General features: G+C 33.9%; 1 protein-coding gene across 1 annotated transcript in view; it reads right to left on the bottom strand.

Annotated features, from left to right (window-relative positions):
• Window positions 1-14217, bottom strand: part of LOC129912297 (uncharacterized) — a 156310-nt gene that overhangs the window by 113675 nt on the left and 28418 nt on the right. The gene's annotated exons all lie outside the window — the stretch shown is intronic.

Below are 14217 nucleotides of genomic sequence, written 5' to 3'. Positions count from 1 at the left end.
CTTTTTGCATTATAATATACTTTATGGGCTATTGTGTTAAGGGAACATAAGTCAAGATACACAAAAAAAAAACATAGCGAGAGGGCACCTACATTATGGTCATGTTGAAGTGAAGAAAAGTGAAAGTGAAATATGAGTTCAGGTCAACGTCAAAGTAAAATTTGATACAACGACGACCAACGCCGCGACTTGGTTAGGTTGGTTGGATTTTTGGGTGCGATGATTTGGGAGATTGAATGATGAAATGAAAATTTTTGGTGGATTTGAATTGAATTATTCAAGAAGTGATAAACGGGTGGTTGTTGCCGTGGGAAATATGAATTAAATATGGTTTGTTTCCTGCATTATAAGAAATATATTATGATTAAACAAGATGAGTAATTATGTTAATAAATCATTTGTTGAAACAACATTTGAAACATTTACCAACTTATTTTATGACTAGAAATACAAAATAAAGAAAATACATTTGTTTTAAATAGTAAGTATACGCCACAGTGACTGTTTTTTGATCTTGGTAATAAACCAGATAAGTCCAGTCAAAGTTAATTCAGTCTCATATAAGAGTGAGTGGAAAGCTATTTTTAAAGAACTTGATGTTTTTTTTTTTTTTTGGGTACTGAGAAGAGGAAGAATCTAAAGTTTGTCGGAAACTTATTATCCAATTAGAAGACTTAGCACCATATTAATTGGAATTGTTAAATTATTGACTTAATAAAGCCTTTTACGGCCTTAAGTTCATATAAGTTAGTCTCGCGATAAGTCAACTGATGAGTCCAAGTAAGCTCCACCGGGACCAAATGCCAAGTTTTTGGATGGACTAAAGTTCAAACACATGCATTTTTTCTTATTTTTGGCTTATTACTGGAAAAGTGACCTTGTTTTACAAAAACGAAAAATGCGTCCAAAACGCGTCCAAAACGCGTCCAAAACGCGTCCAAAACGTGTCCAAAACGCGTCTACAACGAGTCCTAAACTCGTCCAAAACGCGTCCAAAACGCGTCTAAAACGCTTCCAAAACGCTTCTAAAACGCGTCCTAAACGCTTCTGAAACGCGTCTAAAACGCGTCATATGCCCCATTCACAATATTGCGAGACGAAGAGACGAGAGGGAGACGTTTTTTCTAAACGTTTTCGATTTAAATAAAAATCGTTTTAAAATCGTATGGAAATTCACAATACTGCGATTTTTTATTCTATAAAGTAAACAAAAATAAAAAAAAAATAAACAGTATTTACTGACAATCGAACTCCGGGCGGAGAAGTTGGGAGGCAATCACCTTCTCACCTGAGCTAACTCGAATGTTTTAAATTGAGAAAACTTTTATTCATATGAACTGTCAAGAATATTTTTATATTAAAATTTCATTTTCGAAAAACCGTCGTCTCGTGAGTCCTTTTTCCAAATTTTCGGAATTTCAACGTAACGAGAATCGGAATATTGTGTATTGTTTCATATATTTTCATTATTTGGAATTTTTTAAAATCGTCTCGCTCTCGTCTCGTCGTCTTGCAATATTGTGAATCGGGGATAAAACGCGTCTAAAACGCGTCAAAAACGCGTCCAAAACGCGTTCAACACGCGTCCAAAACGCGTCTAAAACGCGTCATAAACGTGTCTTAAACGCGTCTAAAACGCATCCAAAACGCTTCTAAAACGCGTCCAAAACGCATCTAAAATGCGTCCTAAACTCGTCCAAAACTAAAACGCGTCCAAAACGCTTCCAAAACGCGTCCAAAACGCTTCCAAAACGCGTCCAAAACGCGTCTAAAACGCGTCCTTTTAAAGTAGTTTGATGTACAATTTCAATCAATTAACATCAAAGTTAAAGTTAAATGCTTACTATAAAAAAGGACTTTACTCAAGTTTATTAAAATTGTAAACATTGTAACCTCCGAACCAAATTAAGTACGCTTAAGCCGTAAATTACTTTAAGTCAAACTAAAGGCGTTTAGCCGCTCACAAACGAATGTACATTATGCCTATTTATTCGACTAATTAATAGATGAAAATTTGGTAAGTCTCAAAAATGGTCTGCATATCCAACTGCGAAAATAACCATAAATCATTACTTTATCTCTCTTTCTACTTTGCACAAAAATGAAACATTTGACAAACAAACAAACCACACGTTTCATATATTTCCAAAACGTTCGAGTGCACTTTCCTGTCATTTCGGTTATGATATGTCATCGACATTTTTTTCTCCATCATTTTTTTTTTTTTGTTCCATATTAATTGGAGAATAACGAAGCAAAAGCATTCAATTGATTTGCTTGACCAAATTCAGATGCGATGGCGACATTTGGGCGGCAAAATGTTGATGTTTATCAAAGCTCTGCCATCAGCCATTCACCAGCGATTTATTGTTGTTGTTGCTGTATACTGCCCGAATGCAGCAACACGTTTGTTTGTTGCTCTCTGCTGCCCACATGAAATTGTGTATGTTGTTTTGGGTGAAGAATGTTTCCTTTTCCCAGAAGAAGCATAAAGATATTGTACCTGTGCATGTGCACATTTGACAGACACCCACAAAATGACATTTCGAAAGTGTGTGCCTGGTGAACAACACTTTCATTGACAGATCATTCCTAACCTGTCCATAATGCTTATGCCCATACAACCGTAAAATTGCACCGAACGAACAATGTTTTCACTTTATTTCTGTTGTAACTCTCCACTCCAGCGAACCGCCTTTGCCTGCTCCCTTTTTTGTGCGGCGGCAACAGCAGGAGTTTCTCGTTCACTATAACGACGATTCACAGCATACGGTCGGTAATAAAGTAATACTGACCTTTGCCAACAGAGTTTTTCTTTGTACTTTGGTGTAATCGCCTCCCAAATGGGCATATTTAGTGGCTTAAATGTTAATTGGGTCAACATAGGGGGCCAACGCGGGTTCATTGTGTGAGCGCCTGTGAGTTCGCTGGCAGTTTTTACGACTCATTGTGCGCTCTCAAAAAACTCTGGGGGTATTGTCTTTGGGCTTGTGCTTGTTTATATTCAGTTCGGTGCTTTAGTTAACCTAGTAATAGGGAACATCTTATAGATTTTTTTTGTTTTGTTATGGATTTGGTTGAGATTGTATACTTTTTGTGCTTCGAATGATGGTGTTGTGTTCTAGTTTAGTTTTGTTCTTATAGTTTTATCTTTCAGCTAAATGGGCTTTTACTATATTTAAGTGTTATTTCGTTTTTTTGAGGTTAATTGTTTTTTAAAGAATATTGAAGGTAGCTTAGTTTTGTAATTAATGTTTGTGAAGATGCAGTAATACTTATTTAATGAAATCAGATAAACTATAATAGACATAATATTTATAGTTCGACAGGTTCCTTGGTAGTGCTTTTGTTTTAAAAGATTATTGTTAACAGTTCATATTTTGTCAGTCAATGGGTATAATTAAATGGAATGTATCTTAGTTCATAGAGCAATAAGATCAATAACTTTTCGTGGGAACAGAGCAATTATTAAAAATGACGAAAGAAATTGATGATTACAATCAATTTGTTTAAAGAGTCAAGCGTTTTAGGGAGTTAATCTTCTGTTAAAGTGGAAGAAGAAGGCATCCTATTAACAATAGGAATACAGTTACAGTACCAAATCGAATAAGTCGAATACAATTAAGATGACTCAATAACACGAAATAAAAAAAAAAACGAAGTAAAAACAAAACTGTTGATATTTTTTAAAGAATGTCAACGAGGTTGGTTTGGAAAAAAAATCACGACGTTATTTCAAAAAATCCTCAATTATTTAAAAATCCCCGAACTAATAGCGTCCATATGGAGACGTACTTGATTGTGTTCTTTTTACAAAAAAAAGTTTAAATGTTTTTGACTTTTATATAGAAGACACTCCAGCCCCGTTATGAATGAAAAGTTATTACACTAAGGCCCAATTTAGGTATTCACACTCCATTAAAATTTAAAGTCTCCATTAAAATTGGGAATTTTGAAAATTTGTTTGTGATTTGACAGATTTTTAAGGGGGACTCTAAATATAATGGAGAGTGAATAAATTGGGCCTAAGATCACCAATATTCAAGCTCGAATCTTTACGAGTTTTTTTTTTTTTTTTTTTTTTTTGTTTACCAAGTACATAGGTTAAGGTTAAATGACTTTTGGCAACCCTATTTCACTATATACCTTAATAATTTGGTTTTCTTTTATTATAAAGATACATATCTAACAACCACTTCGCTTTAGCTTAATGTGTATGGGTAACTATGGAGCTCGTCAATTTTTTAGGTATTAACGCGTCTGGCCTTTATATTTTGTTTTATCATTGTTGTTAATTTTCACACCAGGCAACCCCTTGATTTCAATGAAATTTTATATTCTTTTATGTCTCGACTAAAAAGGCATTCGAGGCATTCTCAAAAACGACTCTTACAATTTTGGTAAAAATAAAATTTTGGTAAAAATAAACCAAATTACTCAAAAAATAGTGTTTTCATCAATATGCTGTGGATTAAATTTTATTTGTTTTATTCAAAAGAAGCTCAGATCTAAGGAGTACCTAAATTCATCTTCGTGATGCCATTAGTACGGATGGTAATGTTAATGATATTATCCAACTAACTATTTTGCCTTCTTCATACATTCGCGGTATACGTCATATGCATGAATATATGCAAAATATGAGGATTAATGGATTAGAGTTTAGAAAGGGTAAAAAAAAAAAATAATGTGGATCTTGCCGGTCAATTTTGTGGTCCATTTTTTTACGCCCCTACTCTTATTTGTATGTTAAATATGCCATTTATTATGTTTTTAAAAACATAGCTATATGGAATTGAGATTTTCACGAGGTTTTTTTTTGCAGGAATCGTTTATTGGGTTATAAAAGAAGATAAAAGCTGAGTGCTATTTTGACATTTTGAAGAGAATTAAATTTACTATCGGAATAATGTATTTCAAAAATTGAAAAAAAAAAAAAAAAAATGAAAACAGTCGAAACAAACATAACAAAAAATCAAAATTTTCGATTTTTCGAGTTTTTTTTTTTTTTTTTTGCTTTTTTGGGTGTGATTTTTTTTTGTGTTGGGAAAAGCAGAAGCAATGTTCTAAACAATAAAAGGAGATTAAATCTACTTCAATATGCTGGACTCAATTAATTTTTTTATTTAAAATTAACCGAAATATGGCTATTTGAACCTAGCTTTTTTCGCGTTTTTAGTTTTAGTCAAGTAATAAAGAAACATTTGAGGGGAGAATACGATAACTTAAGTCCCAAGAATGGATTTTCTTTTTTTGTAGAGGGGTTTAATACGAATATTCATGACCTTAAAAGATGCTATGTCATATGTTCGTCGTTACCATAGTCCAGATTTGTTCATTACTTTTACATGCAACTCGAAGTGGATAGAAATTAAAGATATTTTGTTGCCTGGTGGACAATCGCCGGCTGATAGGCATGATATTATAATAACGCGTTTGTTTAAGATAAAGTTAAAATCATTAATGGATTTTATCATTTGGGAAAGTACAGTGCTGGATTCAATTTTAAAGTTCAAGTGACCTCAACTCTAAAGCGTTTCGCCTAGGTACAACAGTGGGCTCATCAGTTAGATCTGTTGTACCCTTACATTATACCTATTCATGCTGTGAGTTTTATAAAGTGTCGGTAAACATCGACCAAAATAAGGCGTCTTATGGTACGACAGATCTAACTGATGAGCCCACTGTCGTAACTGGGCGAAACGCTTTGGAGTTGAGGTCACTTGAACTCTAAAATTGAATTATATTTAATCGCTCCACTTAAAATAAAAATAATTTTTATAGATTTTATTATTTTTTCTCCGTTAGTACAATGCTAGATTTACTCAGGAGAGTGCCCGCATTTTGATTTGGCTGGTGAATAAAATTGCTGCAGATAATATATTTGGAGAATGTATATTTTACACCTGAAAATGCTGTTTCAAGTTTCAAGAGCAGCGAAACCCACCCATATAACTTTAACTTTTTCGTTATGCAAGAAATGTTGTACCTATATCAAAAAGTATTACAATAAATTGGTTAATGTTCACTACAAAAAACAAGTTATTTTTTTCGGTTTTAAATTATTTTCAAACAGGTTCAATTTTTTCAAAAGTGCACTCAGCGAAGCGGTAGGGGGTTAGCTAGTGTTTTATATTAAATAGGTTAATCAAAAATTTGTTTGAAAATTCAATTTTTTGAAAACGGGTCATTGAATTTGATTGAAATTTTGACCTTATAGGTGTTGTTAAATAAAAATCTACAAAATGTTAGATAACCAATTTTTTTTTTAACTACCAAGGTATTAAAAAAATTGAGCTTACTTCATTTTTGGAGCTTTAACTAGTTTAAGAAGTTGGATTTTTTAAATCCAAAATGCTGTGGTGTAACCTTTATCATTGAAAAGGTATAGTTTATAGTCAAAATTAATGAAGATTTTGTCAACGACGATCACGTCAACGTTTTTTTTTTTTTTAATGTCTCTTGGTCTCTTATTTTAAATTGAAGTTACGAAAATCTTAATTTTGCATAGATACATTTTTTAACGGTTTTTTTTAATCTATGCTCAACTTAACTATTTTAAGACTAAAACTCGACTTCATGTTCCTCTCTGTTAAACTTTTCGTTTTCATAGAGTTTTTTGCTACTTTTCCTCATTGTTTCTTCTACATTTGAAAAAAACTTTTCAAATCTTTTGAAAAAATTTTGACTCTTGATTTTCATGGAAAATTTAGCAACGATGTTACATGTTATTAATGGTTACAAAATTGGCAAAGTAAAACCTCTTATAGATCAGTTCATGTATCGCTCTCATGTCTCAACAAAGTCTCTCTTTAAAATAAGATTTGATCCAATTTAAAGTTTAAATTCATACTACCTTTTCAAAAATTACTTTACCCTGATTTAACTATATTTTGACATAAAAACCTTAATAGCCATGAACATCAAATTAATTTAACCCAGAATACCAAAGAACCATGAAAATATTAACGAATACTCCCACGTTTTTTTTTCATAAATTCTTTTCATTTGGATATAATCTGGGCAACAAAGAATTTTCTAATTTTCCAACTTAGTATCATATAGTTCACAACAAAGTTCGCACACAAAACTGATTCACCTCATTTTTATATGCTTCTATTTCAAATCAGATATTACACCAGCTTGAAACTCAAACAAAACAAAATTAAAAAAAAAAACTCTAATCTGGTGGCGGAACATCTCTTTCTTTCACTCTTCGCGTTCGCAATGAAATATTAAACCGCAAAAAGAGTGATTCATTTCCGACCTTGTGGTGCACCACACAACAGCAAACCAACAACCAAAACTAAAAACCAAAACCAACCAACACGTTTTATCGCAACATTGCATCATTCATAAATTGTATAGGCTCAGTGGATGTTGTTACACATTTTCCATCATCTTTCTCGTCTCACACAAAACAACTTCAACGATGACGACCGTAGTACCTCCTCCTTGAAGTCTATTAAACATCAACAACTCCCAGCTCCCAATGCCTATGGTATCGCGAGAGCAGCGGTCCCAGCATATCACGGTTACGGTGGTGGTCTATTACTATTAACCAACTCCAAAATAGACAACTTCTTTCATAAATGGTTCAAGACTTTGGAACCATGATGATGTTTCTGTTTCTCCACAATCGCAGCATAAAACCGGCGAAACAAAATCAGCGTTTATAGATTTGCACGCAAGCTATTTGCTGCTGCAAAACAAAACGCGAGTAAAAAATCGTGGGAACTCATAACCAGGTTTAGTACTTTTTTTTTGTATTTCTTTCATTTCAAAGGCTCAGCACTTCAACAGGTCTTGAAAGTATCTTTTATCTTTTATTTATATATTTTTTCGTCGTCCGTCTCCGTCAGTCGTCGTCGTATAGTTATTTCTGTCTTCTCTCTGCGGTGGTGCGTGTTGAGCGAGATCTTCTCAAAATGATACCGCGCGTTGTTTGGACGGACTCCAAGACCACGCGTGGCTCCATAAAAAAAAAAACCGTCCACAATATGCGCCATACGGATAATGGAAAATGGCCATTTCGGCGCCGTCTGCAGACTTTATATGGATGCCTGCGCTATGGGATTATATGGCTGGGTGCGATTGGAACCGGGATAAGCCTTTAGATGGATGGGTTTTCCTTTAAAGCCTTAGAGAGCCAAAGTCGTATCAAATGTTTCAATTTTCAATTGAAAGTGAATTTTTTTTTTTTTTTAATTCCACATTTGTACAAGTAATAATAATACGTTTGTATTTGGTATATGATATTTTATTCGAATCTCTTTAAAGACTGAAGACTTAAGTTCTAAGCTAATTCTATTCTACCCTGCTGCTGGTGCAGCAATTATAATATTTTGCAGCGTGTGCAAAATATCACATTGCTTTCTATCTTTTTTGTGGCTGACGACGGTGTGAACGACTTCGTTTATAGAAGTCGTTGTGTCAGCATATAATGTTGTATGTCGGCGATGATATTGACGACGCGACGACGACGACGACGACATACACGACCGTCGCTTCCGCTGACGACCTAGGAGATCGTGTTAACTCCTCCCTCACTTAAATGAAGGCCGTCCTCGGTCTTCTTCAAGGCCTTGATCATGTTTTTTAGGTCGACTTTTCGACGTCGTTCGTTTTGACATTGTTTCAGTCTAGCAGAAATGTAAATTACTCCAATGATCGAAAGAGTAACGCAGGAGGCTATAAATGGGTGAGTCGTCAATTTGGTTTTCATTTCACCAATGTAGCGTAAGTTGTCTTCGTTTAATTTATGCAAAAACGGTAAGCTCAATATTTCCATATGACCGGTAATATTAACAATCGATGATGTTGCACTAATCGGATGTTTCTTCTGAATGTTGTTGTAATTAACAAATTTTGTTCCATTTATTGAATCTTCATCATCAAAAGTGAGCAAGTATGTCCCGTTGATAGCTATTTCAGTATTGTTGGCCTCCTTTATAATAACATGGTTGTTATTTATAACAATAATACCCTCATCGATTACAAACACTGCATCCCTATGATCTGGTTCTGTATTGCAATGCGCTGTTCCACCAAAGTGCAGTTGTTGAGCACATGTCTTGATAGAAACTTCCTTACAGAATGTAGATGCTGTTGTTTCTACACAATTTTCTACTGCCAGTACATGTTTTCCGCATTCTGCAACCACATTATTGCCGTTGAAGTATATAATTTTACCTTTATGCGCAACAGGGAAGATAATAACCTTCTTACAAACTATCTTAGGTTTAGGATACTTAATTATAAAATGCAATACATTTTCATTTTGCAAAATCTTAACACTAGAGGCTTCCATTAGTTCTACAATGCTTATGTTTACAAATTTTTCGTTTATTGAATTTAAATCAACATCTTTCAAAATTACTGGGTTTACAATTTTTTGCTTTGCAAGTGTTATTGAGGTTATAAGATTTTGTATTTCGTTAATTATAATTCTGTTCCTTGCTAACAAGGTTTCATAAAGATGGAAGGTGTCAATTTGTTGTTTTTTTGAGTTTGCTAAAATACTATTGACTGTGTCTGAAAGCCTGTTAATTTGTTCCCGGTACCTTGTGTTGATAATAACCTGTCTATTATTCGAATTAACTAATTGATCCTGGTTAAATTTAATTTTCTCGAAATCATCAAAATCAGGAGTACCGGCCACAATTTTGAGACCAGTTCCCAAAAAATTAAGACTCCTAGCGTTTCTATGATGAATGTTTATACTTTCGATAAGTGTTTCTAAATGGCTTATATCTATTTCCAGGATTTTACGCATAGGCGACTGCGGAAAAAGATTAGTCATGTTCTTTGACTCATCTACTACTTGTCTGTAGGCTGTTAGATTCGCTGAGTGGCTTAAATAGCCGTAGACTTGCCAGAGAATTACATCACCGTCAACTATTGGTATATAGTTCGAATTGGAATAATTTATTAATTTTCCTGTCGCAGTCGTCATCAATAAAAATAGGATAATCCTGAAAGATGTCGGTTTCTTTAATAAAATCGTTTTTTTTTAAGTTTTGATTGTAAAATGTAAAAAAATTTTAATAAATCATCTATTTGAGATTGTCCTTATGGACTAGGGTACCGGTGTTTCACCAATCAACTGTTTTTTAGGATGTCTATCGTACTTTGACTTTGAGCATATTTTACAATTTGTCACAACCTCATTTGCTTGTTTGGTCATTTTTGGAAAGAAGTAGTCACATAGAATTTGCTTAACGTTCTCTTGAGCTGCTCTATGAGCTCGGTTATGTTCCGTAATTACAATTTCTTTTTGCTCATTGGGGTCAAATATATCTAATACAAATTTATTAGTATGCCAAAACTTAGTTGATGGAAATAACTCGACTAAATTGTTTTGAATAAAAGCCAGAATTGGTAACTCACAATGAATAACGTTGACTACATCTGTTTTAATTACGTTTTTTAAAGTGTCAATTAAAGTATTTCTATCGGAAAAGTTTATGAAATGTCTAGTTTTCTTACCAAATATTATAAATGTACGAGTTGAAGCGCTTGGAGCTTCCTCTATAATAATTTGATTTCTGAAGCAGTTTAATGGCTTATCTGTTGTTTCGATTGTATAAGTTAGAGATATTTCACTATGCATTGTAGCGGCATTAGAAGATGATTCATTATCCAATGCATGAATGTTTTGTCTTGAAAGCGCATCCGCGACATAATTCTCTTTTCCTGGTTTGTAAAATATTCGAGGATTATGCTCGTCTACAAAAGCTTTCCAGCGCTTAATTTTTGCGTTTGTGTTTTTGTCTGAAACTGAAAATGAAAGAGGCTGATGATCTGTAAAGATATTTAGACTCTTTACTCCGTAAAGATAATTACGTAGGTTTTTTAATGACCATACTATGGCCAAAAGCTCTCTCTCGTTGGTTGCAAATTCTAACTCTTTGCCCTTGAGAGTTCTTGAAATCATTGTTATCGGTTTCCCGTTTTGCGACAAAACCGCTCCGAGACCGTACGATGAAGCATCCGTCGTTAGATCGAAAGGCTTCGTGAAGTCTGGGTATAATAATGTTACGTCTTCTGACGCCAAAATGTCTCTTAGTTTATTAAATGCATCAAATTGTTTGGGACTCAATTCTATCTTAACTTTTTTTGACTGATTAGCACTTATTTTACCATTTTCACCTCCTAATATATCAGTCAGTGGTCTAGCTATTGAGGAAAAGTCTTTTATAAAACATCTATAATAACTCGCTAGTCCCAAAAAAGATCTGAGTCCAAAAAGTGTTGAAGGTTGAGTGAAATTTTTTATTGCTTCCACTTTATTGGGACATGTTTTTATACCATCTTTAGATACCATAAATCCTAAGTATTCAACGTTTGTTTTGAAAAAATTTGATTTTTCACGTGAAACCCTCATATTTGCATCATACAATTTTTTTAAAACAATACTGATATCCTCTACATGTTCTTCTTCAGTTTCAGAAAAAACTATTACGTCATCGACGTAAACATAGCAAATTTTCCCAATATGTTCACGTAGAACATCATCTATGGCCCTTTGGAACATGCTGGGGCCATTTTTTAACCCGAACGGGAGGCGACAAAATTCATATTTCCCTCCATTAACGGAAAAGGCTGTCTTTTCCCGATCTCGCTCGGCTAATTCGATTTGATGAAACCCTGATTTTAAGTCCAAGGTTGTAAAAAATCGTGCCTTGCCTAAATTTGACAGAATTGTTGTGACATTTGGGATGGGATACTTATCATCTATGGTTCTCTGATTTAGCTTTCGAAAGTCTATTACTAGACGTTTCTTTTTATTTCCTATTTCGTCAGTGCCCTTTTTATCAACAACCCAAATAGGATTGTTGTAAGGTGACCTTGATGGTCTAATTATGCCATTCCGTAGAAGATCTTTTATTTCATTGTTAACAAAATCTGTTACACCCATAGGATAGGGGTAAAATTTGGAGTAAATAGGATCTTCACATTCAGTACGAATTGTGGCAACTATATTTGTGTTGTAAGGCAATGCCTCATTTGGATCTGCAAATGTTTTAATTCTATTGTTAATCATTTTTTTAAAGTCGTTTTCTATAGATTTTGGCACATCTATATCCTCTACTCTTGTAAAGTTAACATTCTGACAACTATGAAAACTAATTTTTTCAGAACCAGAATCGAAAATGATTAAGCTTTCCTTTAAAGAAATTGTGGCATTGATTTGCGTTAGCAGATCGAAGCCAATTATCCCATCAAATTTTTCGAGGTGTGGTAGTATAAAGAAAGTACTTGTTACCCCGAAAATTTCAAAAAAACATTTGGATTCAACACTATTGAATCCATGTATGGACTTAACTAGGAACGGAGTATCTACTGGAACAACATTTTTTATTTGGCGTAGCGGCTTAATATAGTTTTTCGAAGCTCCAGTGTCAATTAAAAACTTCATTAATATCCCTCCTACTTTTCGCTGGATGAATGGAAGGAGGGATCTTCCCCTAAAAAATGGACGTAGTCAGAATTTGGTATTTCACTTTCAAATTCATTTGATTGTGATTCTGCCAAGGACTGATAGTCAAACTCTTCCCTCTGAGAAGGATTATCCTGCCAGATGTGATTTAACCTCTGACGTCTTTGTCCAGATTGTCTCTGAACACTATTTGGTCTTTTGAACACTTGGCTTTTGTTGTATGAATTGATACCACTTTTGTTTTGTTCAAAGCTTGTAGGCTGTCTAAATCGCGAAGATGTTGGGTCAACATCCATTTCCTCAACAGGCTCATTACTAATTTTATATTGATGATTATTATTATTATTATTTGAAAGAAATTGACTGTTCTTCGATCTATCTTGACTGAAATAAGGATTCTTTTTAGAGTTATTAGCCTGATTGTCAAAGTTATTACCGTAGTAATTTTTATTTTGATATTTATTCTGTGAGCGTTTTTCTTCAAAATTACGTGCAAAATTTGTTGCAAATAAGTACCTTTCGTTGTTCGATTCTATTTCTTGAGCCAATGCTAGTGCTTTGGGCAAGTCAGTTGGACGAGCCGAAAATAAAACGTCACTCAATGGTTTCCTCAAACCTGATATAAACACTCGCAGAGCGTCAGATCTATATTTTTCGTTGAAAGCAGTGGCTAATGCACTGTCATATGACATATTAGTTTTGTTTGTAAGGAGGGTAAGCTTTTTTTCAATCTCGTCATAATATTCTAGAACGGTAAAGTTCCCTTGCCGCAATGTACTGAGTTCTTGCTCAATTAAATAAATCGGACGAACATCGGCGTACGTAAAATCTAGCCTAGCTATAATAGCTTTAAAATTTAAAACTGTATTGAATGAAGCTAGAGCGGCATCGGCCGGACCTCTTATTTTGTTTCTAATTATCCCAACCGCTTGATAGTGCCTGGAACTACCATCGTATTTCTCAAATACTTTATAGGCGGCGTGTACGGCTTGACGCCAAGAAACATAAGTGCCCTGTTTTCCCTCGAATTCGGGCAACGATTTGACTATGTCTAGGGTTTCCTCACATTTAACACCCTCTCTAATTTCAATATCCTTAAAAACTTCTATTTTATTTTCACTATTATTACTAACACTTAAAAACTCAATAGTTTCATTAAGTTTTTTTTCGAACTCCTCCTTTTGTGTAGTTAAAGCACCACGAACGGCAGCCTCAATCACAATTTTTAATTCTGCCGCGTTCATTGCTTCTTTCTGTTCTTTAGTTACTATATGACCACTAATTCTTAAATATCCTAGTCTTTCTAAAGCTTCATCTAAGCTTTTACTAGAATCTCCCATGAAATTTCATAAGCACAAAATAACACTTGCTTACACTGTTATGTTAAGATAATAAATTAATTTGATGATGTAATACTTAATTTGATAAAATAATAATTTTTTCTTACATTTCCGAATTTATTTAATAAAATATGATGCAGCTTCAATAAAATATTTAATTATTTCCAAATAATCTTGGTTCAGCTTCTTGGTGGGTTCAGCTTCTTTATAAGTTGGGCGCCAGTAATAATAATACGTTTGTATTTGGTATATGATATTTTATTCGAATCTCTTTAAAGACTGAAGACTTAAGTTCTAAGCTAATTCTATTCTACCCTGCTGCTGGTGCAGCAATTATAATATTTTGCAGCGTGTGCAAAATATCACATTGCTTTCTATCTTTTTTGTGGCTGACGACGGTGTGAACGACTTCGTTTATAGAAGTCGTTGTGTCAG

The sequence above is a fragment of the Episyrphus balteatus genome, chromosome 2, assembly GCF_945859705.1.
Source record: "Episyrphus balteatus chromosome 2, idEpiBalt1.1, whole genome shotgun sequence".
Taxonomy (NCBI): domain Eukaryota; kingdom Metazoa; phylum Arthropoda; class Insecta; order Diptera; family Syrphidae; genus Episyrphus; species Episyrphus balteatus.
Note: the sequence above shows the minus strand (reverse complement) of the source record. Positions and strands in the feature narration are given on the sequence as shown.